The sequence below is a fragment of the Bos indicus genome, chromosome 1 (genome assembly GCF_029378745.1).
Source record: "Bos indicus isolate NIAB-ARS_2022 breed Sahiwal x Tharparkar chromosome 1, NIAB-ARS_B.indTharparkar_mat_pri_1.0, whole genome shotgun sequence".
Taxonomy (NCBI): domain Eukaryota; kingdom Metazoa; phylum Chordata; class Mammalia; order Artiodactyla; family Bovidae; genus Bos; species Bos indicus.
The window spans coordinates 91517549-91545117 of record NC_091760.1 but is presented as its reverse complement, the minus strand read 5'-3'; the positions used below and the strand labels follow the sequence as shown (position 1 = coordinate 91545117).

The 27569-nt window shown below is 37.8% G+C and overlaps 1 pseudogene; it reads right to left on the bottom strand.

The window, feature by feature from the left end:
* Positions 1-294: 294 nt before the first annotated feature.
* LOC109562851 (E3 ubiquitin-protein ligase RNF135-like) overlaps positions 295-27569 on the bottom strand; it is a 44565-nt pseudogene continuing 17290 nt past the window's right edge.

The following is a 27569-nucleotide window of genomic DNA, read 5'->3' as shown; positions in this document are numbered from 1 at the left end:
GTGCTAAATCACTTTAGTCATGTCCGACTCTCTGTGACCCCATGGACTATAGCCCTCCAGGCTCCTCTGTCCATGGGGTTTTCCAAGCAAGAATACTGGAGAGGGTTGCCATTTCCTCCTCCAGGGGAACCTCCCAACCCAGGGATAGAACCCACATCCCTTAGTTCTCCTGCATTGGCAGACTGATTCTTTACCACCAGCTTCACTAGTGATAAAGTGATGCTTTATCACTTTATCACAAGCTTCCCACCTGAGAGACTGGGAAATCAATATGTTTTAACACCCAGGGAATGTTTACATGTTCTTTTGCCTTATAGTCAGAGAATTTCCAGGGTATAAGTCATACAGGCAGAAGGCAAGGTGCAGAGGAAAAGAGACAGAGACTGGGCACTCATACAGAGGCTTCGCCAGATCAGCCACAGAATAAAAGGCAAGATTTCCCTCCTCAAGGTCTAGCCAGATGTCCACCACACTAGGTCTGTGTGAGTCGAAGACAGTTTCCTTGACTGTGCACCATGCAGACAGCTGGCTGGTCCCTTTCCCACTCTATACACCAGGAGTCTGTGGTCCTTCCTAGGATCTGGCTTTTCTTCATCCCTCCACAAGGTCACCCCAACTGTCCAGTGGCTACAATGCTGAGTGTCCACTTCCCAATACCGCTGCCCAGAAGAGAGGGCCTGGAAACATATGGCTTGGCTGGAGGCAAACCTCTCAGGACTCCAGGGTCAGGTGTGTGGAAAGTGAGATACAGTCACTGTCCAGTGATCTGTGGACACCTTCAGATTATAGGAGAGGCTCCCAAGGTCAAAGTTTGGACTGATGATGGTCTATCGAGCAGATGAAGAAACCTCTTGGGTGCAAGGTGGCTCTGGTCAGGCAGTGAGCATGAGGAAGAAGATGGAGCTTCCGGGAGTTCAACCTGTGTTTGTTCTTCAAGGGCCCATTGCTGAGTGAAATTTTCTTGTAATTTTCCCTGGATCTCTTCTAGGTCATAGAGAATATCTTTCATTTTTTTGCTCAGGTGGGCATGAAGTCACTAGTTTGGGAGAAGCCAAGGAAAGTTCACACCATCCGACAAAGCTCCTTTGTCTGATTCAGATTCTGGGAGGTGTCTGATTAAATAATTATTTTATTTAATCTACAAGTATAGATTAAATGATTATTCCATTATTTAAAATACTTGAGCATTTAATGACATTTATTTCAACATGCCTTATACCTAACCTGGTTTCAGACAATAACTCTTGAATCTTGTTACCTGCATATTTTAACATTAGAGTTTGTTCATTGTTCTCTAACATACATTCTTATCTCTTTCTTTTAAAGAAAGGTCCCTCCAAGTTTTAGCTGGGCACATGGCCTACCAGTTGGGAACACAGTCTCTCAGACTCACACACAGGCATGTTGACCTCTGGCCAAGCCCTGGCCAGTGGGGAAGAAATAACAACACTGATTGTATATTCTGAGTGACAAACTCAGCAGAGAAGCTACTTGCCCTCATTCTCCCTTCACCTTCCACTGGCTAGAAATGATGATCACCATCCTTAACCCTGCTGCTGCTGCTAAGTCGCTTCAGTCGTGTCTGACTCTGTGCGACCCCATAGACGGCAGCCCATCAGGCTCCACCATCCCTGGGGTTCTCCAGGCAATAACACTGGAGTGGGTTGCCAGAAGCCATGTGTTAAAGTTTACAAAGCCTCCTCATCAGTCCTGGACTGTTTTCATGAGAGAGAAATAAATTTCTTACTTACTTAAGTCATCATGTTTCTGTATCTCTTTGTGATACCACACTAACTTTAACTTGTTCTCTATATAAAATAATTAATATTAACCTGTATGTATCACAGAAGAATACATTTGTATTCAGAGAAATTGATGACTTTGTCCATGATCATAGACATAGAAAGTGGCAAAGGGATGTGTGAAGAGTGGGACTTCTGACTCCAAAGCCTGTGAATTCTATGCCTGATTCCCGGGCAGGGAAAGTCTGATCCAAGTGCCCCGTTCTCAAACGTGATTATAAATGCTAACCTCAGAGTTACTGCTGATTAAAGCTTAGGATACATAGTAACACTAATTAGGGAATATTTGGCTCTTTCATATTTGTTTTAAAAAGTGGTAGATAATGTGCTAGAAAAGACACCTCTAGGGTTTAGTTTGGGGCTTTCATCTTGCTCACAGGGGATGAAGGCATTCTTCCCATTCATGCCACCACATCCACCCTGACAAGAAACATAAAATATTTTGTTCCCCTAATGGGAACTTAGTTCTTAGAAGTTACAGTTAAATTTCCTCACTCTCAGCCTATAGTCCATAAAGTATCACCAGAATGTTAGGAAAGAGACTGATAGAATCTATTTAATTTTCTCAGTAGCCTAATGAGAAGAGTGTCAGTGAAAGAGTTCAGCAGCCAATGTCCCAAAGAAGATGGAGGTAGGAATACAATAAATCTAGACGAAGAAGAGCTATTTGGTTACAAAGCAGTGAATTGGAACCAAGGCAGCAATTCTCACTCAATCTAAAAAAGTATTTTGTTCTTGCAGCTGATTCAATTAAAATGAAGCACATGAAAATATCACATTCTCTTCTTCTTGGCACCAGAGTTGCAGGAAGACTAAAGAGATACTTAACACAGGCAATACTTCAGTCATAAAAACTAATCTGTTTTGTTTGTGATATGTTCAGGGGAAAATTCAAACCCACCAAGTACATTACAGTGGCTCAAATGCACGGTGGATTAAAAAAGCATTCTAAAAACAGGAGCTTTCATTGCAGATTTCCTCACTGTGAGAACCACGGTCATCAAATAAAGACAACAAATATTTGAGAGGAAGCCAAAGAGTGAAAAAGAAAAACTGAACACTTCTCTTTGCCATTATATTTACAAGCAAAGAATGTGAGCAAAATAAAAACTAAATAAAAACTAATTTTAAAATTTAGTTTATTTTTGAAAATTAGATCTGTTTTTAACATAAATGTGTGTGAATACATATATAAGTATGTGTGTGTGTGTGTGTGTGAGTGCTTAGTCACTCAATTATGTCTGACTCTTTGTATCCCCACAGACTGCAGCCCTCCAGGCTCCTCTGTCCATGGAATTCTCCAGGCAAGAATATTGGAGTGGGTTGCCATTCCCTTTTCCAGGATATAGATGTGTATATGTATGTGTATAAATATATAGTAACATGTGTATATGTGTATAGATATACAGGTGTCTATTTACATCTATATGCATGTACATACATGTGTATGTAAAATGCATGTGTTTGTCTATTTGTATCTTTTTTTTTTTCTCTCTAAAATTTTAAATCTGCCACAGGTATACATGTGTTCCCCATCCTGAACCCTCCTCCCTCCTCCCTTCCCATACCATCCCTCTGGGTCGTCCCAGTGCACCAGCCCCAAGCATCCAGTATCATGCATCGAACCTGGACTGGCGACTCATTTCATATATGATATTATATATATTTCAATGCCATTCTCCCAAATCATCCCACCCTCTCCCTCTCCCACAGAGTCCAAAAGACTGTTCTATACATCTGTGTCTCTTTTGCTGTCTTGCATGCAGGGTTATAGTTACCATCTTTCTGAATTCCATATATATGTGTTAGTATACTGTATTGGTGTTTTTCTTTCTGGCTTACTTCACTCTGTATAATAGGCTCCAGTTACACACACAAATACATTTAAGGAAGTTGGAGGTTAAGTGAAAGTTCTTTTATTTGTTAGTCATAACGATAAAGTGAAAAGAAAACAGATATTTCTTCTTAAATTGTTATGTTGAAAAATGTTGTTTTTCAGATTCTCATTTAAAACAAAACTGTGAATTCATACTTATTCACTCAGTCATGGCATTCCCCGTATAAAGTTTTTAAATCCAAGTGAACCACAGAGCAATCCAAACATAGCTCTGTCAGAGTACTGGAGCACTATATAAGAGAATAAATTCTTTATATGTTCCGAGCTTTGGCAGAAAATGAAATATTTCTCTAACATAGGATTTTGAAGTTAAGGAGAACTAATATGAAATAAATACCGTGGTCTCTTAATAGCTTTACTGAGGTATAATCAACATAACAACTAATTGCATCTATTTAAAATGTGCAAAGTAAAATATGATGTACATTCTTGATGTTGTTTAATTGCTGAGTCATGGTTGACTTTTGTGACCCCTTGGACTATAGCATGCCAGGCTCCTCTGTCCATGGGATTTCCCTGGCAGTAATACTGGGGATATGTAGTAGAGGTAGTAGATGTATTAAACTTATTACTTTTTCGAAGATTTTTTTTTTTTTAACTTCCATATGAAGTTTAGAGTTAGCTTGTCAATTTAATGAAGATTAAATTGAATATACTCAGAATTTTAACCATATTGCATTCAACTTTTAGATACATTTATAGAGAACTGACCAATTAGCAACATTGAATTTTGGGACCAAAAACACACATTCTCCATTTATTGTGGTCTTTTAAATTCAAAAATATTTTGTAGTTTTCAACGTAGAGCTCTTTTAAGTTTTGGTTAAATTTATCCCTCAGTACTTGTTTTTTTATACTAGTATAAATGGTAACTTCAAAAAATTTTAATTTCTTGGGAATTTCCCTGGCAATCCAGTGTTTAAGGTTCTAATCTTCCACTGCAGGGGCCATAGGTTCAGTCCCTGGTCAGGGAACTAAAAATAAACAAAATACAAAAAATTTAGTTTTGTTTTATTTTTTGCTACTATTGATTGTGCGTTGATCTTATATCCTATAACATTTTGCTAAACTCACTTAAATTCTTCTGCTTCTTTCCAGCTTCCATCATATTTGACACATATGATTGGCAATTTGCTAATAAATATAATTTTGTTTCTTCCTCTAAATCTCTATGCCTTTCATTACTTTCATGGCATATTACATTGGTTAAAGCTTTCAATGCAATGTTGAATAGCAGTGTGAGAGCAGAAATCCTTGCTATTTTATTTTTACTTTACAGGGAAACATTCATTCTTTCAGTCTTAAATATTGGGCATAGTTTTTCATAAATTACTTTTACCAAGATAGGAAAGATCTCTTATATTTTTACTTTCCTGAAAACTTTAAATATGTTTCCTATATATTTGAAAATTTCATAAAACTTCTATTTTTTAATATGTTATGCAATTAGTACATTGATTTTGTAATATTTAGTCATGTGTTCCTAGGATAAATCCAGCTTATTCTCATCATGTATTATCTTTCTATGCATTATTGTGTTCAGTCTGTTAATATTTTGTTAAAATATTTTTTCATCTAGATTCATGATGGATATTGGTCAGTAGTTTTCTCCTGATATCCTCTTCTGGTTTTAGTATCAAAATAATACTAGACTCATAGAATGATATGAGAAGAATATCCTCTTCTTCAACTTTCTTGGAGAGCTTATTCAGTGGTAGTATTTTTTTTTTTTTTTCATAAATATTTGGCAGCATGTACTAACAAAGCCTTCTGGGCCTGGAGTTTTCCTTCATGGAAGGCTTTTAACTATACTTTTTTTTTTCATTTTTTAATAGATATAGGGCTTTCAGACTTTATTTCTTCTTAAGTCAGCCTTGTCTTTTTCAAGAAATTTATCCATTTAATCTTAATTGTGGGATTTTGTTACTATTGCTGTTGTTTAGTTGCTAATTCATGTCTGACTCTTTTGTGACCCCCATGCACTGCACACCACAGGCTCCTCTGTCCATGGGATTTCCCAGGCAAGAATCCTGGAGTGGGTTGCCATTTCCTTTCCTAGGGAATCTTCTGGACCCAAGGATTGAATCTGCCTCTCCTGCATTGACGGGAGGATTCTTTACCACTGAGCCACCAGGGAAGCCCACATTGTGGGATATATTGGTATAAAATTGCTTATGGTTTTTCCTGTGGTCATGTATGGATGTGAGAGTTGGACTGTGAAGAAAGCTGAGTGCTGAAGAATTGATACTTTTGAACTGTGGTGTTGGAGAAGACTCTTGAGAGTCCCTTGGACTGCAAGGAGATCCAACCAGTCCATCCTAAAGGAGATCAGTCCTGGGTGTTCTTTGGAAGGAATGATGCTAAAGCTGAGACTCCAGTACTTTGGCCACCTCATGCGAAGAGTTGACTCACTGGAAAAGACTCTGATGCTGGGAGGGATTGGGGGCAGGAGGAGAAGGGGATGACAGAGAATGAGATGGCTGGATGGTGTCACTGACTCGATGGACATGAGTTTGAGTGAACTCCAGGAGTTGGTGATGGACAGGGAGGCTTGGCATGCTGCAATTCATGGGGTCGCAAAGAGTTGGACATGACTGAGTGACTGAACTGAACTGAACTGAATATTACCATTTTTTTTTAAAGTATACATGAAATCTAGAGTGATTTTACTTCATTCATTCCTGATGCTGCTTTCTTATATATATATATATTTTTTTTTTTTTCCCAAAATTAGTCCAGCTAGAAGTTCATCAAAATTTGTTAATCTTTCCAAAAAGTCAGCCTTTGATTTCTGTTAATTTTCACTCTTTTTTCCCTCATTTTCTCTCTCCTTCTGATTTCTTTTTTTGTTTGTTTATTTCTTTCTTATGCTTCCCTTGGATTTTATTTGTTGTACTCTTTCTGATTGCTTAATGCTGAGGTATTCAATTTGAGACTTTCTTCTTTTCTAATATAGACATCTAGTGTTATATATTTCCCTTAAGTGCTATATTAGCTGCATTCTACAAATCTTGATACATTTAGTTTTTAATTTTTCTCAGTTCAATGTATTTTCTAATTTTTTCCCCTCAGAAGTATGCTATTTAGTTTCCAAATACTTGAGAATTTTCCAGATATATTTTTTGATTTCTAATTTCATCTCATTTTTTTCATCCAGGTTTGATGCACGATACTGGATGCTTGGGGCTGGTGCACTGGGACAACCCAGAGGGATGGTGTGGGGAGGGAGGAGGGAGGAGGGTTCAGGATTGGGAACACATGTATACCTGTGGTGGATTCATTTTGATATTTGGCAAAACCAATACAATATTGTAAAGTTTAAAAATAAAATAAAATTTAAAAAAATAATAATAAAATAAAAAAAAAAGAAAATACATTCTATGACTTAAATACTTTTAAATGTGCTTATCTTCTTTTGTGAATTAAAAAAATGCTTTATGTTAGAAAATGATTCCTGCATATTTGAATGTTTAGTATGTCATTGGGTGGAGAGTTCAAGAACTATCTATCCATAGTGATTTCCTTTTTCTTTCTTTTATTTTTAGTGATTTTCTATTGACCAGTTCTACTAATTTGTGTTAAGAACTCTTTTCTCTTTTTTTTCTCTGGCTGCATGTAAGATTATATCTTAAAAGTTTGCAAAAATATACAAGCAACTCCTACAGCTCAACTCCAGAAAAATAAATGACCCAATCAAAAAATGGGCCAAAGATCTAAATAGACATTTCTCCAAAGAAGACATACAGATGGCTAACAAACACATGAAAAGATGCTCAACATCACTCATTATCAGAGAAATGCAAATCAAAACCACTATGAGATACCATTTCACACCAGTCAGAATGGCTGCAATCCAAAAGTCTACAAATAATAAATGCTGGAGAGGGTGTGGAGAAAAGGGAACTCCTTTACACTGTTGGTGGGAATGCAAACTAGTACAGCCACTATGGAGAACGGTGTGGAGATTCCTTAAAAAACTGGAAATAGAACTGCCTTATGATCCAGCAATCCTACTGCTGGGCATACACACTGAGGAAACCAGAAGGGAAAGAGACACGTGTACCCTAATGTTCATCGCAGCACTGTTTATAATAGCCAGGACATGGAAGCAACCTAGATGTCCATCAGCAGATGAATGGATAAGAAAGCATTGGTACATATACACAATGGAGTATTACTCAGCCATTAAAAAGAATACATTTGAATCAGTTCTAATGAGGTGGATGAAACTGGAGCCTATTATACAGAGTGAAGTAAGCCAGAAGGAAAAACACCAATACAGTACAGTAACGCATATATATGGAATTTAGAAAGATGGTAACGATAACCCTGTATACGAGACAGCAAAAGAGACACTGATGTATAGAACAGGCTTATGGACTCTGTGGGAGAGGGAGAGGGTGGGAAGATTTGGGAGAATGGCATTGAAACATGTGAAATGTCATGTATGAAACGAGATGCCAGTCCAGGTTCAATGCACGATGCTGGATGCTTGGGGCTGGTGCACTGGGACGACCCAGAGGGATGGTATGGGGAGGGAGGAGGGAGGAGGGTTCAGGATGGGGAACACATGAGAAATAAAGGAATAAAAAATTTAAAAAAAAATAAAAAAAATAAAAAAAAAAAGTTTGACTATAGTGTATCTTGGGCACTTTCATTTTTTTTTTTCCCCTTGTGTTTTAGGGATCTGTGGTTGTATACTTTATATCAGGTTTGGGAAATTTTCAGTAAATATTTAAATATTTTTATGTACTACTTCTCATATTTAATGTCTCCAGTTACATATACATTAGCATGTTTGAAATATTCCCACAGTTCACTCTATTTTCTGTTTGTTTGGTTGGTTTTTTTACTATGTCACTGACAGGTAAATTTAGTTGTTGGCAAAGAGAAAGAGAGAATGCCTGCTAGTTGTGGAGAATAGGAGAGTCAAGGGCTTAATTTGAAAACAATAAGCTCAGAAAAAGCTCTTGCCTCTTGCTCCCTTCCTGCTGATAAAAACGTCTGAGGGGTTAGAGGTGAAGATCCTCAGACTCTCAGGGAATCCTTTCCTCCACGTCCGTGTACTCGCAAAAGACAGGGATAGGACAAGAGGTCCTTCCTGAGGCCTGGCCAATCCTAAGGTTTAGAGAAGTCTACTATACCCAAATAGAGAAGGAAATGGCAACCCACTCCAGTATTCTTGCCTGGAGAACTCCATGGACAGAGGAGTCTGGCAGGCTACAGTCCATGCGGTATAAAAGAGTTGGACACGACTGAGCAGCTAACACTGTACTCACCGACTCATTTTCTTATGCTACATCTAACTTGCCATTCATCCTATTCAGCGAAATTTTTTAGAAATTATTGTTGTCACTTCAAAAAGTTCTAATTGAGTCTATTTTTACAGCTTCAATTTGTTTACTTTTTGAACATATGGAATACAGTTATAACACATTTTTTCAATGTCCTTGTCTAACTCTAACATCTATCAGATCAGATCAGATCAGATCAGTCACTCAGTTGTGTCCGACTCTTTGTGACCCCATGAATCACAGCACGCCAGGCCTCCCTGTCCATCACCAGCTCCCGGAGTTCACTCAGACTCACATCCATCGAGTCAGTGATGCCATCCAGCCATCTCATCCTCTGTCATCCCCTTCTCCTCCTGCCCCCAATCCCTCCCAGCATCAGAGTCTTTTCCAAGGAGTCAACTCTTCGAATGAGGTGGCCAAAGTACTGGAGTTTCAGCTTTAGCATCATTCCTTTCAAAGAAATCCCAGGGCTGATCTCCTTCAAAATGGATTGGTTGGATCTCCTTGCGGTTCAAGAGACTCTCAAGAGTCTTCTCCAACACCACAGTTCAAAAGCATCAATTCTTCGGTGCTCAGCTTTCTTCACAGTCCAACTCTCACATCCATACATGACCACAGGAAAAACCATAGCCTTGACTAGACTAACCTTTGTTGGCAAAGTAATGTCTCTGCTTTTGAATCTGCTATCTAGGTTGGTCATAACTTTCCTTGCAAGGAGTAAGTGTCTTTTAATTTCATGGCTGCAGTCACCATCTGCAGTGATTTTGGAGCCCCCCAAAATAAAGTCTGACACTGTTTCTCCATCCATTTCCCATGAAGTGATGGGACCGGATGCCATGATCTTCATTTTCTGAACGTTGAGCTTTAAGCCAACTTTTTCACTCTTCACTTTCACTTTCATCAAGAGGCTTTTTAGTTCCTCTTCACTTTCTGCCATAAGGGTGTTGTCATCTGCATATCTGAGGTTATTTATATTTCTCCCGGCAATCTTAATTCCAGCTTGTGCTTCTTCCAGTCCAGCATTTCTCATGATGTACTCTGTATATAAGTTAAATAAACAGGGTGACAATATACAGCCTTGACGTACTCCTTTTTCTATTTAACCAGGCTGTTGTTCTATGTCTAGTTCTAACTGTTGCTTCCTGACCTGCATACACATTTCTCAAGAGGCAGATCAGGTGGTCTGGTATTCCCATCTCTTTCAGAATTTTCCACAGTGTATTGTGATCCACACAGTCAAAGGCTTTGGCATAGTCAATAAAGCAGAAATAGATGTTTTTCTGGAACTCTCTTGCTTTTTCCATGATCCAGCAGATGTTGGCGATTTGATCTCTGGTTCCTCTGCCTTTTCTAAAACCAGCTTGAACATCAGGAAGTTCATGGTTCACATATTGCTGAAGCCTGGCTTGGAGAATTTTGAGCATTACTTTACTAGCGTGTGAGATGAGTGCAATTGTGCAGTAGTTTGAGCATTCTTTGGCATTGCCTTTCTTTGGGATTGGAATGAAAACTGACCTTTCCAGTCCTGTGGCCACTGCTGAGTTTTCCAAATTTGCAGGCCTATTATGTGCAGCACTTTCACAGCATCATCTTTCAGGATTTGGAATAGCTCAACTGGAATTTCATCACCTCCACTAGCTTTGTTTGTACTGATGCTTTCCAAGGCCCTTTACTTCACATTCCAGGATGTCTGACTCTAGGTCAGTGATTCACACCATCATGATTATCTGAGTTGTGAACATCTTTTTTGAACACTTATTCTGTGTATTCTTGTCATCTCTTCTTAATATCTTCTGCTTCTGTTAGGTCCATACCACTTCTGTCCTTTATCAGTTTTCAAACAAAGGAATGATTATTCTCCTCCTTCTGAGTCATGTTTTACTGCTTCTTTGTATGCCTGATTTTCTTTCATTGGATGTACAAAACTGAACTTCACCTTGTTGGGTTCTGGCTGTTTTTGTATCTCTACTGTTCTTTCTTTAACTTTGTTCTGACATGTGGTTATGTGGATACAATCTGATGGGTTTGGATCTTGCTTTTATTTTTCATTTGGCTGATTAGAAGCAGAGGTCAGTCTAGGGCTAACTACCTTCCACTAGTGAGGTTAGGCATTCCTGGGTACTTTACTCAATGCTCCATATTTTAATAAGTTTTTCCAGTCTGACTGGTTGAAATAGGCACTGTTCTTGGTATTGTAAAATCCTGAACAATATTCTTTCTTATAATTTAGATGGTTCTTTTCCTAGTCTTAGCTAGTTTCCTCAAACATATTCAGTAGTCATTATCTACTGAGTACTTAAAGAAGATTCTATACAGAGACTGCCTCTTTGATACTTTGTTCTGAAAAATCTAGACATCATGATCTTCCTTGAAATTTTTGTTTGACATAGATCTAAGAAACTTACATGATACAGGACATGGGTTAAGTAACATAAATAAAATTATTTAGACATAACAAGAAGATTGGACTTTGTTATTCCTGAATCACTAAATTATTTTGTATATTAACATTCATTATTGTTTAGCTGATTTTTTCCTAATTATCCAAACTCATAATCTGTTTTAGCACTAATTTTCTTTCTATATAACTTTTTCATTTACTTTGTTCATTTCTGCTCTCCAAACATGGCTGTTTCTTGATACATGGAAGAAAAAGTGTAATTTTTTTTGACCCTGTATATTAATTTCCCCCACACTGACTGCCAAAATATTTTCCATAGACTTCTGCTAGAAATACTACATTGTTTAAATACTACAATGCCACTCATGTGGATTGACAGACATACCTCTATATATTGAATTTATCTTGTCATTTAATGAGAAACTTCTTGCTAACTAGGGGGTGTCAAATTGGTTTCAATCATGCTAACTATGGGTAGATGTGAGACCAGTCTATAGTTCTATAGTTCAGTCTATAGAACTGGCTAAGAAAAGAGAAATTTCCTACTGAAACCATTTGGAGTGCCTTGGCATGATTTCAGTAAAAGTTATTCAGTAAAATAATCCCACATGTAGAAAGAATATGCTCAGGGGAAATTCTAAGTTATTAGCGTAGGAATCAGGGCTGTCTGTGTCAAGCATTCCCTCTTCCTAGCAAAAATGGGGACAGAACACAGCAGCTACAAAGAAACAGTAACAACAGCGAAATCTGATTGTAAGAGAGATTGTGGGTATCCTTTGAAAGTGTTTTGTTTGTGTTTAAAATTCCAAGAAAATAGGGAACTCTTAAAAGATACACAGCAGAAATCAAATCATAAGGTGCTGAAAGACAATATGAGAACTATAAAAAATATATATGTTATACATTGAATATGGATTTTCAACACATATTTTATGAAATCTGATAACAATGGAAATAAGAATAATTTCAGCTGAAGAGAGCAAGTGAAATGAATATAAATGGCATTTTTTCTTGACTGGTAAGTAGAGCTTTACATAATTCATCATGAAAGCCACTTTTATAATCCACATAAATGAGTTTTATGATGATGGCAAATCAGAGGTATGTGAGAAATATAATCTGAGTCAAAACAATTTTACCATTAATGTCTGGTTTAGTTTACTGATAACATAAATTTATTGTACTGTAGATTCAGAGAGATGAGGAACATATGCCATTCAATAAACATTATGAAGAATAAAAGAAAAACTAAGCTGGAAGTCACTGGAGAATAGTTCTTTGATTGTTTGCTTGGAGTAGGTATAAAACTCAGTGTAATGAATCTCATGAGGGCAGAAAGAGAACATAAATGAAAAGGGATCATATTTTACCAAACAGCACCTTGGGAAGTTCCAACATGAGACTTTTTTTGGTTATGATAAGATTATCATTACTTTGAAAGTTTACGTTTAGGACAGGCCAGTTGATACTGAGTTATGAAGAGAAATGTGATGAGAAAATGTTAAAGAAATCAGGAAAGTAACAGCAATAATTGGATTGCCCTCATTGGCTATAAAATTAGAAGGTACTTTGAAAGCACAATAAACATATGAATTATGTTTTGAGAAATTCCGGCTGGAAGTTAAAACACAAACGGAGTTAGGAAAAAAAAAAAAAAAAAAGAACTTGGGGTTGAAATTAGTAGGAACTCACCAATGTTTTCTGGCATGGTTTTTATTTTGTGTTATCAAGAATTTTCATTCACACCTTAATATTAAAGTTGATGACAGAGTTTTAATAAGGTCAAATTATATTGATCCTTAGTTTTGGTTCTTTTTATTAGTTTCTTAAATAGGAAGCAAAAGAACACAGGAGAGTAATTGAAGGATCTGCTTTATATAGTAAACATTTTAATATTGATAATTGCATTTTGAAAACTAAGGTAATGTAATCATTAATTGTCACATTTGAACCCAAGCTATTGCAATTTGCTAATTTGAATACTTGAATTACATTTTTATAATGAGTCTATATTGGTCTTCCATTTTTATTCATCATATCTTCTTAAATTGTAAGCAACTAATGATGGGGATAAAAGAATAGCATTTACCCTTGATTGAGCAATAAATGCTAACTCTTTCCTTATGTTCATAAACAGATGCTTTAGAAGGAGTAGCTTATCTCAATCATTTTTCCAGGGAAAGGGGACAACAAACAAAGGAAGCTTCTTGAGAGAGGCATGCATCACCATCCTTGTAGATTACTAGCTAGCACATAACTTGAAGGTAGGGGTCAAGCCTTTAATTAAATAATTCAATAAATAAGCTTTCTTCTAGACAATAATAGTATATCAGTAAAAGCATACAAAATCTCTGCACTTATGGGGCTTACATTCTACCTTGCAAAAAAGACTGAATAAAAAAATAAGAGCAGTATATAGGGATGCATATAATAAGTTCTAAGGAGCAGAACAAAATTGAAAAGAGGGCGAGAAATTGTTGATGTGGGGACTTCCCTGGTGGTGCAGTAGATAAGAATCCACCTGCCCATGCAGGTGACACAAGTTTGATCCCTGATCTGGGAAGAATGCACATGCAGTGGAATCTTAGAGCTGGTAAGCCTGTGTGCCACAACCTCTGAGCCTGTGTGTTACACCTATGGAAGCCTCATGCCTTAGAGCCCATGCTGTGCAACAAGAGAAGCCACCAAACTGAGAAGCCCAGGCACTGCAACTAGAGAGTAACCCATGCTTGCTGCAACTAGAGAAAGCCCACACAAAGCAATGAAGACCCAGTGCAGCCAAAAATTAAAAATTAATTAATTAAAAAAATTGTTGATGTGGAAATGGAGATTCTTATATAGATGAGGTAATGGGGCAGGTCTCACTGAAGAGATCACATTTACTTAAAGGAATACAATTAATGAAGGGTATATTATACAAATATCAGAGAACATTCCAGAAAGAGACAACAGAAAATGCAAAGGTATTCTCTGAGGCAGGAGGTACCTAGGATGATTTTTGAACAGAGACAATGAGGCCCACACAACTAAAAGGAAACAAACAAGACAGAGTGAGTAGCAGAAGATAAAATAACCCAGGTTCAAAGTTGTCAACTATATACAGCTTTACACATCACCATGGGCTTAGATTTTCAATGTGAATGATATACGAAGCCATTCACGGTTTGTCGAGCAGAAATATAACATGATCTAAGTTACTCTGGCAGCTGAATTAAAAATAGACTTTAGGAGCCGTAGCAGAATCAGAAATACCAGTTAGGAAGCTATTGCTTAAAAGCAAACAAGATATAAGGAAAGTGTGGATTCAGGTAGAATATTGGAAGCAGTGTAGACACGATTGGATTTTGGATATATTTTAGCAATAGAGGAAAAATTATTTAATGATAGATTGGACATGGAGTACGTACAAAATAAAACAGTCAAGAATGGCACCAAGTTCTTCAGGATACACATCAAGAGAAATGGAGTTGTTATTAACTAAGATGTGAAAGACTGAGAGAGCAGCAGGCTGTGGGGGAGGTAATCAGGTTATACTGACAAGAACATTTTTGCAGGATTGGACCAGGTTCAAAAAAGAAAGCATGAAGAGCAGCTGGAATAGACTACTTCAAGGAGTTTTGCTTTACAAGGAAGGAGATGAGCAGGACTACAACCAGAAGTAGAAAGGTAGTTGAGATTGTATTTTATTGTATTTTAAGATGGGGGTATAACTGGGTATGTATTTGAAAATAGAATGAATAGAGTTAAAAATGATCATTCAGGAGAGGAAAGGGAAACTTACTGGAATACCATGACTGATTCAGCCTCTGGGTTAATCCACGAACTAAAGCGGCCACACACTACATTCATTACATTTAATCTGTTACATTAAACTCTAATTTTCACAAAAACTTGGATAATAATATTAATACTCATGTAATAATCTAATACCATTATAAAATTAACAAAGAACTCAGAAGGACTAGAAGATTTTCAATCACTACTTATTCCCCTATTAGCTTTTAGCAAGCAACCTAAGGCAAGTAACTTAGTGATTAACTATTTGCCTAAAATCTTTCTTAGGTTCTGAGTTGAAAACAAAAACAGCAACAACAAAAATGTTTGCCAAACAAACATGCCTTTATTTGGACTAATGGAGCCAATTCAACCTCTGGCATAAACTAGTCTGAGTAAACCTGGTTATGCTACAGTAACAACATGAATTGTTGGTCTTTTATCACAAAATTAATTCATGTTTTGCTCTCACAGTATGTCTGTTATGAGTTCACAATGGTGATTCTCCACTGCAGTCATTCAAGGAGCCAAGTTACTAAAAGAAGCTCCCTCTTACATATGTTTCCATGATCTGAGCTCTAACACGTATTTTAACTCCAAACAGGAGAAGGCAATGGCACCCCACTCCAGTACTCTTGCCTGGAAAATCCCATGGATCGAGGAGCCCGGTAGACTGCAGTCTATGGGGATGCTAGGAATCAGACATGACTGAGCGACTTCACTTTCACTTTTCACTTTCATGCACTGGAGAAGGAAATGGCAACCCACTCCAGTGTTCTTGCCTGGAGAATCCCAGGGACGGGGGAGCCTGGTGGGTTGCCGTCTATGGGGTCGCACAGAGTCGCACACAACTGAAAAGACTTACTTAGCAGCAGCAGCAACTCCAAACAATATTGAATTCATGAATTGCCAACACCAAAGGTATTTTGCTCTTCTGAATTGTAATCACTTAGTAATCATTTATCCTTTCTTGGAAAAGTACCAAGAGCATAATTAGCACCTGGCAATTGATTCCTTTCTGTTCTCAATGAGAATGTGGTCAACAGTTCACTCCCTGTGAACTGCTTGTTACCCTGTGGCTTCCCTTGTGGCTCGGCTGGTAAAGAATCTGCTTGCAGTGCAGGAGACCTGGGTTTGATCCCTTGGTTGGGAAGATCCCCTGGAGAAGAGAAAGGCTACCCACTCCAGTATTCTGGCCTGGAGAATTCCATAGACTGTACAGTCCATTGGGTCGCAAAGAGTCAGACACGAGTGAGCAACTTTCACTTTTATTTATACATATATATATATATATATTTTATATATATATATATATTTTTTTTTTTTACCCCAAGCAGTACTCCATAACAGTTCCTGCTTATTCCCTTAGCATCAGCATGTTCTTTAACCTTGAGGCTAGTTGTTTTGAGAGTTTGCGTCTGTGTGTAAATGCCCTATTTTGCAATGCAGAGGTCGTACTACAATATCTTGCTCTAAAGATCACATTAATTTTCAGTGAAAATGACAATACTGTTTTATACCTCTCCTATAAACTCTGTGAAGGATCATATTGGATACTATAATTTCTTTCTAAAACTAGGCAATCATCAAAGCAGATGACATGTTTTTTAACTAAGAATCACAATGTAATTTTAAAAAATTGTCTAACTATATGTTATTACTCACATTGGGAGAAGTAGTACTTCTGTACACATCAAAAGTGCATATACATGTGGAAAAATTCACTTTGAAAACCAACTGGAAACTGGCAAAAGGACTCCTGGACAACCAAGGCTACAAGAAAAACACACAGGTAATTGGGTAGGAAGGGAAGAAAGCTATTGGGTCAGGACCTGTGCCCCTGGGAGGGGACTCAGAGGAAAAAGGAGATAACATGCTGAAGAGGGATGGATACATACCTGCTCTGGGGAAGGAGTGGGGAAAGCCACAAATTGGATGCCCCATTCCTGAGGTCCTACACAGGGGACCTGCCGCTAAATAAAGATCAATAAACACTTTTAGAATATTTCACTAAATGATGATGATTTAAGTAATTAATATTATAGGCACTGTTCGTCATTTTAGGGAAGAAAGGCACATCCATTTCACTGATTGTAAAAATCACTGTTGCTCAATGAAAGAGATAGGAAAATTTAGAGTGGCATGGGGAATTTTCCAAATGTTTCACTTGGAATTTCTTACTTTTGTGAAGAATAACAGAGATAAATGCAAACAAAGTAGAAGACATTCCAGCTGTATGGAACCAACTCTTGATAAATGACTCAGAGGTGTTCGGTACACAACAAAGGAATTCTTAAGAGAAATAGGAGCTGCTCTTAAAGTAGCCTGGACAAAATGCAGTCACATTTGTCAGATGTGGTGAAATTTGCTGTGGTCTCAGCATCTCTGTAGTCCAGGGAACTGAGGTTTATGGAGAAAGTGAAGTTAGATTGTCAGGATATTAGAGATGCAGAAAGAAGCTAGGGATGAGGGAAACCTCAGAAGAATAAAAAAGAGAGAGAGAGAGAAAGATCTGTATCTATTTTTCCATCTTCCTGTCTTTCTCTTTCATACTAAACTCTTATTCATTTTTTCCCAACTTTATTGAGGTATAATTGACTTAACATTTTGTAAGTTTATGATATACAATGTGATGATTTCAAATGAAAAATACTGCGAAATGACTACCAAAATAAAGTTAACACGTTCATTACCTCACTTAGTTACTTTATGGGATGGCACGAGCTGAATATATTTTAAATCTACTCTCTTAGCAATGTATACAATGTAGTATTGTTAACTATCGTCACCAGGCTATACATTAGATCTTTTAACTTACTCATTTTATAGCTAACTGGAAGTTTGACTCCCATCATTTATCCCCCCCACCGCTAGCTCCTGACAAACTTCAATCTATTCTCTGCTTCTAAAGATCAATTTTTGAATTCCACATGTAAGTGAGATTATATATTATTTGTCTTTCTTCAGTTAGCATAACACTCTCAAGCTTTATCCATGTTGTTACAAATGGCAGGATTTCTTTCTTTTGAATGACTAACTAATATTTCATTATATCTATCACATTTTCTTTATCCATCCATCAAAAGACACAGGCTGAGGGTTTGGCTCAAGTTGGCAGAGTAAAAGACAATGGATCTCACCTCCAACCATGAACACATCAAAAGTACATATACATGTGGAAAAATTCTCTTTGAAAACCAACTGGAAACTGGCAAAAGGACACTTGGACAACCAAGGCTATAAGAAAAATACACAGGCAATTGGGTAGTAAGGGAAGAAAGTGATTGGGTCAGGACCTGTGCCCCTGGGAGGGGACTCAGAGGAAAAGGGAGATAATATGGAGAGGGGAGGGATGGATATACACCTGCTCTGGGGAAGGAGCGGTAAAAGCCACAAATTGGATGCCCCAGTCCTGAGGTCCTACACAGGGGAGATCAGCCCTCTGGCTGTTCAGAGGACAGCTGAGACCAATAGAAGGGCTGTAGGAAGCCTGGACTGTGCATGTGAGGAGAGATCAAATAAGGTTTGCACTTGAGTGAGGGTTCAGAGAGCTCTGATGCAGTGGCTGCTGGGTTTCCTGTGGCTCCTTGCCCTGCTTTCCAGCCTAAGCTGAGAGCCTGCACTGGCCCTCTCATAGTGCAGCTCTGGATCTCGGGTGGCCCCAACCAGGGAAAAGACCTGACCATGTGATGCAGAGGCCATCCAGTCTAGAGGAAAAGCCTGCATGAGGCAGCAATGCTCTTTGAAAGAAAATCTGTATCTTAAAGAGAAGATTTTCTTAAGATTATTATTCTTGAGGTTAAATAAGGATAGGGGGCAAGATAAAAAATGGATATCATTTTCTGGAAAACAGTCTCATTTGTTCTATGTTTATCAACTGATTAGCTTTAAAATAGAATAATGGCCCATTTACCCCCCTCATTTTGCCAGGAATGTATGGGTTGAGCTAAGTGAAATGGTTGTTTTATAAGTCAAAAAGAGTCAAATGTCAGCAATTTCATGATTTACCTAATAGAATTAAGCCTATTTGGTTTCTCATTTCTGTTCGGTAGCTTAGTTGTGTCTGACTCTTTGTAACCCCATGGACTACAGCACGCTAAGCCTCCCTGTCCATGACCAACTCTTGGAGTTTACTCAAACTTGTGTCTGTTGAGATGGTGATGCCATCCAACCATCTCATCCTCTGTCATCCCCTTCTCCTCTTGCCTTCAATCTTTCACAGCATCAGGGTCTTTTCAAATGAGTCAGTTCTTCACATCAGGGAGTCAAAGTATTGGAGTTTCAGCTTCAATCAGTCCCTTCCAATGAATATTCAGGGCTGATTTCCTCTATCATGGACTGGTTGGAACTCCTTGCAGGCCGAGGGACTCTCAAGAGTCTTTTCCAACACCACAAATTGAAAAGCATCAATTCTTTGGTGCTCAGCATTCTTTAGAGTCCAACTCTCACATCCATACAAGACTAGTGGAAAAACCACAGCTTTGACTTGACAGACCATTGTTGGCAAAGTAATGTACTTTTTTTTAATATGCTGTCTAGGATGGTCATAGCTTTTCTTCCAAGGAGTAAGCATCTTTTAATTTCATGGCTACAGTCAACACCTTCAGTGATTTAGGAGCCCAGAAAAATAAAGTCTGTCAGTGTTTCCACTCTTTCCCCATCTATTTGTCACAAAGTGATGGGACCGGATGCCATGATCTTAGTTTTCTAAATGTTGAATTTTAAGCCAACTTTTTCACTCCCCTCTTTCATTTTGTTTAAGAGTTATTTCATCTTTAGTTCTTTTTCACTTTCTGCCCTAAGTGTGGTGTCATCTGCATATTTGAGGTTATTGATATTTTCTCCAGGCAATCTTAATTCCAGTTTGTGCTTCATCCAGCCTGGCATTTCACATGATGCACTCTGCATGTAAGTTAAATAAACAGGGTAACAATATACAGACTTGAAGTACTCCTTTTCCAATTAGAAAACAGTCTGTTGTTCCATATTCACTTCTAACTGTTGCTTCCTAACTGCATACTGATTTCTCAAGAGGCAGGTCAGGTGGTCTGGAATTCCCATCTGTTAAAGAATTCTCCACACTTTGTTGTAATCCATACAATCAAAGGCTTTGGCATAGTCAATAAAGCATAAATAGATGTTTTTCTGGAACTCTCTTGCTTTTTCTATGATTCAGCAGATGTTGGCAATTTGATCTCTGGTTCCTCTGCCTTTTATAAATCCAGCTTGAACATCTGGAATTTCACAGTTCACGTACTGTTGAAGCCTGATTTGGAGATTTTTGAGCATTATGTTACTAGCATGTGAGATGAGTGCAATTGTGTGGTAGTTTGAGAATTCTTTGGCATTGCCTTTCTTTGGGATTGGAATGAAAACTGACCTTTTCCAGTCCTGTGGCCACTGCTGAGTTTTCCAAATTTGTTGGCATATTGAGTGCAGCACTTTCACAACATCATCTTTGAGGATTTGGAATAGCTCAACTGGAATTCCATCACCTCCACTAGCTTTGTTCATAGTGATGCTTTCTAAGGCCCACTTGACTTCACATTCCAGGATGTCTGGCTCTAGGTCAGTGATCACACCATCGTGATTATCTGGGTCCTGAAGATCTTTTTTGTACAGTTCTTCTGTGTAGTCTTGCCATCTCTTCTTAATATCTTCTGCTTCTGTTAGATCCATACCATTTCTGTCCTTTATTGTCTTCACCTTTACATGAAATGGTCTTGGTGTCTCTAATTTTCCTGAAGAGATCTCTAGTCTTTCCCACTGTATTTTTTCCCACTATATCTTTGCACTGATCACTGAGGAAGACTTTCTCATCTCTCCTTGCTATCCTTTGGAATTCTGCATTCAAATAGGTATATTTTTCCTTTTCTCCTTTGCCTTTCGCTTCTCTTCTTTTCACAGCTATTTGTAAGGCCTTTACAGACAGCCATTTTGCTCTTTTGCATTTTTTTTTTCTTGGGGATGGTCTTTATCTCTGTATCCTGTACAATATCACAAAACTCTGTGCATAGTTCTCCAGGCACTCTATCAGATTTAATCTCTTGAATCTATTTCTCACTTCCACTGTATAATCATAAGGGATTTGATTTAGGTCAAACCTGAATGGTAATCCAAGTCTATGTCCCAAACAGTAATGCTGAAGAAGCTGAAGTTAAACAATTCTATGAAGACCTACAAGACCTTCAAGAACTAACACCCAAAAAAGATGTCCTTTTCATTATAGGGGACAGGAATGTAAAAGTAGGAAGCCAATAATCACCTGGAGTAACAGGCAAATTTGGCCATGGAGTACAGAATGAAGCAAGGCAAAGGCTAATAGAGTTCTGACAAGAGAATGCACTAGTCATAGCAAACACCCTCTTCCAACAACATAAGAGAAGATTCTACAGATGGACATCACCAGATATTCGACACTGAAAACAGATGGATTATATTCTTTGCAGCCAAAGGTGAAGAAGCTCTATATAGTCAGCAAAAAAAAAAAAAAAAAGACCGGAAGCTGAATGTGGCTCAGATCATGAACTCCTTATTGCCAAATTCAGACTTAAATTGAAGAAAGTGGAGAAAACCACTAGACCATTCAGGTATGACCTAAATCAAATCCTTTATGACTATACAGTGGAAATGAGAAATAGATTTAAGGGACTAGATCTGATAGATAGAGTGCCTGATGAACTATGGATGGAGATTTGTGACATTGTACAGGACACAGGAATCAAGACTATCTCCAGAAAAGAAATTCAAAAAAGCAAAATGACTCTCTGAGGAGGCCTTACAAATAGCTGTGAAAAGAAGGGAAATGAAAAGCAAAGGATAAAAGGAGAGATATACCCATTTTGAATGCAGAGTTCCAAAAAATAGCAAGGAGAGATAAAAAAGCCTTCCACAGCAGTCAGTGCAAAGAAATAGAGGAAAATAATAGAATGGGGAAAACTAGAGATCTCTTCAAGAAAATCAGAGATACCAAAGGAACATTTCATGCAAAGATGGGCTCGATAAAGGACAGAAATGGTATGGACCTAATCCCAGGGACGGGGGAGCCTGGTGGGCTGCCATCTATGGGGTCGCACAGAGTCGGACAGGACTGAAGTGATGCAGCAGCAGCAGCAGCAGCAGAGTGGCTCATTGGTAAAGAATATGCCTACAATTCAGGAGATGTGGGTATGATCCCTGAGTCAGGAAGATCCTCTGGAGAAGGAAATGGCAACCCACTCCAGTGTTCTTGCCTGGGAGATCCCATGGACAGAGGAGCCTGGCAGGCAAGAGTCAGACATGACTTAGGCACTAAACCACCATAGATAATTTAACAACAGCAAGTTGAAGACTTCAATATCTTATTTTTAAAATATTAGCAAGGTGAAAAGACAGCCTTCAGAATGGGAGAAAATAATAGCAAATGAAGCAACTGACAACTCATCTCAAAAATATACAAACAACTCCTACAGCTCAACTCCAGAAAAATAAATGACCCAATCAAAAAATGGGCCAAAGATCTAAATAGACATTTCTCCAAAGAAGACATACAGATGGCTAACAAACACATGAAAAGATGCTCAACATCACTCATTATCAGAGAAATGCAAATCAAAACCACTATGAGGTACCATTTCACACCAGTCAGAATGGCTGCGATCCAAAAGTCTACAAATAATAAATGCTAGAGAGGGTGTGGAGAAAAGGGAACCCTCTTCCACTGTTGGTGGGAATGCAAACTAGTACAGCCACTGTGGAGAACAGTGTGGAGATTCCTTAAAAAACTGGAAATAGAACTGCCTTATGATCCAGCAATCCCACTGCTGGGCATACACACTGAGGAAACCAGAAGGGAAAGAGACACGTGTACCCCAATGTTCATCGCAGCACTGTTTATAATAGCCAGGACACGGAAGCAACCTAGATGTCCATCAGCAGATGAATGGATAAGAAAGCAGTGGTACATATACACAATGGAGTATTACTCAGCCATTAAAAAGAATACATTTGAATCAATTCTAATGAGGTGGATGAAACTGGAGCCTATTATACAGAGTGAAGTAAGCCAGAAGGAAAAACACCAATACAGTATACTAACGCATATATATGGAATTTAGAAAGATGGTAACAATAACCCTGTGTACGAGACAGCAAAAGAGACACTGATGTATAGAACAGGCTTATGGACTCTGTGGGAGAGGGAGAGGGTGGGAAGATTTGGGAGAATGGCATGGAAACATGTAAAATATCATGTATGAAATGAGATGCCAGTCTAGGTTCGATGCACGATACTGGATGCTTGGGGCTGGTGCACTGGGACGACCCAGAGGGATGGTATGGGGAGGGAGGAGGGAGGAGGGTTCAGGATGGTGAACACATGTATACTTGTGGCGGATTCATTTTGATATTTGGCAAAACTAATACAATTATGTAAAGTTTAAAAATAAAATAAAATTAATTAAAAAAGAAAAAAATAAAATAAAATTCATATGAAAAAAATAAAATAAAATAAAATAAACAAAGGAAATACTAATGAATGGAACAGAAATGTGTAGATAATAGGAAATAAAAAAAACAGAAAAATACAGGAAGCCAAAAGTTGTCTCTTTGTAAAAACTAACAAAATTCACAAACCTTTAGCTACAATGAGATGGGGGTGGTCAACTAGTAAAATAAGAAATGAAGGAGGGAAAGTCACTACCAAACTTACAAAAATGAACAAGCTTTAGAAGGCAACACTATGACCATTTGTTTACCAAAAAATTAGGCTGCTTAAATGAAGGGGATAAATTCTTTAAAAAATGCAAATTACTAAATATTACTCTAGAGGAAAAATTAAAAAAAAAAAAAACACAACTGACCCTAGAAGAAGAAAGCAAAAAAATAAATACATAAAATAAAAAGAGATTGAGTTCATAATTTTAAAATTCTCATTAAGAAAAATTCAGACTCAGACGGCTTCACCTATGACTTTTTCCAAAAAGTTAAAGAATAAACACAAATCCTTCACCATTTCTTTCCCAAAAATAGCAGAGAAAATATTTTCCAACTTATTCTATAAGGCCTGTATTAACCTGATTCCAAAATCAAAGAAAACAAAACTACAAACCAATATCTCTTATGACGATGGATATAAAAATCCTTAATAAATAGTAGGAATCCAATCTATAAGCATATAAAAAAGAATTATATACCATAACCAAGTAGGACTTAGCTCAGGAATACAAGCCTATTTTTAACACCCAAAAATCCATTAATGTAAAATGTCATAGAAATGGAATGATGACAAATTGAAAATTACAGTGGAGTAATCATAGTTAGGCATACAAAATGTCTTCAGGTGGCCATTGAACATCTGGTCTCAAAAATGTTTCTGCGCCACTGAGAATGTGACTTTTCTGAACTGTACCAAACAATGACCTCCCAAAGACACCACCAGTCATTTAGAACAACATCTCCTAGCTGCAACCTTGTGGTCTCAGAGTTACCCCTCCCACCCTCCACTGCATCTACATAAGTTTTTAGACCTCAAACCATCCTTTTAACAAGCACCCTTACTTCTTGCCAGTTGCGATCATAATTCCTGGCAAACAGCTTATGTAACTAACAGTGGCTTTGCAGGCTTTGTCTTTATAAGCTTCCTCTATTTTGTAGTCTGACACCTGGTGGCTCAGATGGTAAAGAATCTGTCTGAAACGTGGGAGACCTGGGTTTGATCCCTGGGTTGGGAAGATCCCTGGAGAAGGAATGGCTACCGACTCCAATATTCTTGCCAGGATAATTCCATGGACAGAGGAGGCCGGCTGGCTACAGTCCATGGGGTTGCAAAGAGTTGGACACAACTGAGCAACAGACACTTTCATGCTTTCCCACATGACACAATTTACGTGCTTCTTGAATCTGTGTCTCTGAGGCTGCAGTACTAACAAATCCTAAATAAATGCCTCTTTATCTCAATTAGATCTTCATTTCTGAAAATTTTGGTTAACAGGAATAAAGAACGACAATATGATCATATCAGTAGATACCTAGAAAACGTGTGATAAACTCTAATACCTTTTATAGAAAGAGTAAAACTTGACACACTTGGCATAGAAGAGAACTTTTTCAACCCTATTTCTATAAAGTGATCAGAATAAGCAAATCTATATAAATAGAAAGCAGACTGGTGGTTGATGAGCTGAGGATTGGAAGAATGGTGATAGACTGCTAATGGTTACTTGGTTTGTTTTGGAGATGACTCAAATCTAAAATCACTGAACACCTTTGTGAATATACTAAAAACCACTCCCCGGATAGCTCAGTTGGTAAAGAATCTGCCTGCAATGCAGGAGATCCCGGTTTGATCCCTGGGTTGGGAAGATCCCCAGGACAAGGGAAAGGCTACCCACTCCAGTATTCTGGCCTGGAGAATTCCATGGACTGTATATAGCCCATGGGATCGCAAAGAGTCAGACACAACTGAGCAATTTTCACTTCACTTCACATATTTTAAACGGTTGAATCATGGCTAAGTGTTATATCTCAATAAGGCTCTTTAAAAAAATATTGATCAAGGTAAAAGAGCTTAGTCACTTTCTTCTTAATTGCTATTACTCCTTCCTTGTTAAAATAAGCCAGCCTTAAAAGAGTGGCTAACCCTCTCATAAACGTCAGAAAGCCAGCAATGGTTTAGAAGAAAAGCCATATATGTAAAGGATAGACTTTCTTAATACCTAAGTCGTAAGGTGTTCTCAGCTTAATAAAATATTATTAACTTTTAGCGATACATCCCTCCTCAGTTTCCTGGTACATATCAGAACAGTAAAGCTGGACCCCTGAATTGCTTTGACTTTGTGAAATCCATTCTGGCCATTGCTACACACCAATTTATGTGGCTGGCATTAAAAATCCCACTTTGCCTTAGTTATGTCATTGGGCTTTCCTGTGCTCCTGACCTGAGCCTCAAGGTCTCACTCCTTATTTTTCTGTCTTTTCATGACATTAAATATCAAAGATCCTCAGATTTGGTGCTTCTGCTCACTTTATTATATTAACAAGATTTCCTAAGCCTTTCTGCTCTTTAAGTACACAGAGATAGAAATAATAATCCTTTTTCCATTTTATGGTTTTGTTAAGTTTGTAACTAAGTAAATTTAGAAATTCAGTTTAAAATGTAGTGAATCTAGTTCTTTGGTCAATTAAAATACCCTAATGTTTTAGTGATATATATACAGAGCATAAGTGTGCTGAAACACTAAACATGATTTAAAATCAGAATCATTCTTTCCAAATGGTACCTTAATATTTTCTAACTCATATGTTTTGCGAACAACCAATTTTATTCCTGGTATAATGTTGTTTAATGTTTATATCGTTGTGTTAGTTGGATTTGCATTGAATTCCATAAATATTAAATGTTATAAATTTCTTACTTATAGTTATACAGAACTAATGTTTGCACATGCAAGGTCCTTTACCAATGTGTTTGTATATAATGTGACTTTTTCACAAGTTATCATTTGTTTTTACTTATGCATATCTTTAGGAATTATGTGCTACTCTTAGTCACTAAAATTTAGCTGAGACCAGGGCATTTTTAAACAATTTAATTGCAATTATCAAAACATTTCTTAAACAAAGGTCAATTCATTAGCTTTATTTCAAATGCGTCTCCTCTCACTAGATAGACTTAATTGCTTCTATTGTGACGTTTTTTTGAACTATAGGAAATGAACTCCACAGACCTTCCTGTGTGTTGTTTTCAATTATGAAAATCATTGCCATTCATACTAAATGATTTTTTATTCACTTAATACTTGACAAAAGAAAAGAAAACACAAAACACACAGATATAATTACAGTACAGTCATTACCACCGATCTACAATTTCAGTCCTTCCTTGTTGCGATCATCAAGTCCACTGATCACTGCTTCCAATTCCTTGAATATTTTAGCACCTTATCTACTGTTATTCTCTTCAATACCTCTCTAATTATTAGCAATTTCAATATCCGTGTTACCTTTTACAATACTTTTTGAGCTTCTCCTGGTTTCTTGATGCCCTCTCCCTCTGATCTTATCTGCCACATTTCCTCAATCCTCACTGCTACAACCACAGATACCACAGTTACTGTCAATATCCCTCTTCCACCATCTCACTTTCAACATCTCCTCATCTGAATACAAGTCTCTATCTTTCCAGTTTATTCACTCTTCTTCCCCAAGTAGTACAATTCTTTGCCCTCACTGCTGCTGCTGCTGCTGCTGCTGCTAAGTTACTTCAGTCGTGTCCGACTCTGTGCGACCCCATAGACAGAGAATCCCATCCCTGGGATTCTCCAGGCAAGAACACTGGAGTGGGCTGCCATTTCCTTCTCCAATGCATGAAAGTGAAAAGTGAAAGTGAAGTCGCTCAGTCGTGTCCTACTCTTAGCGACCCT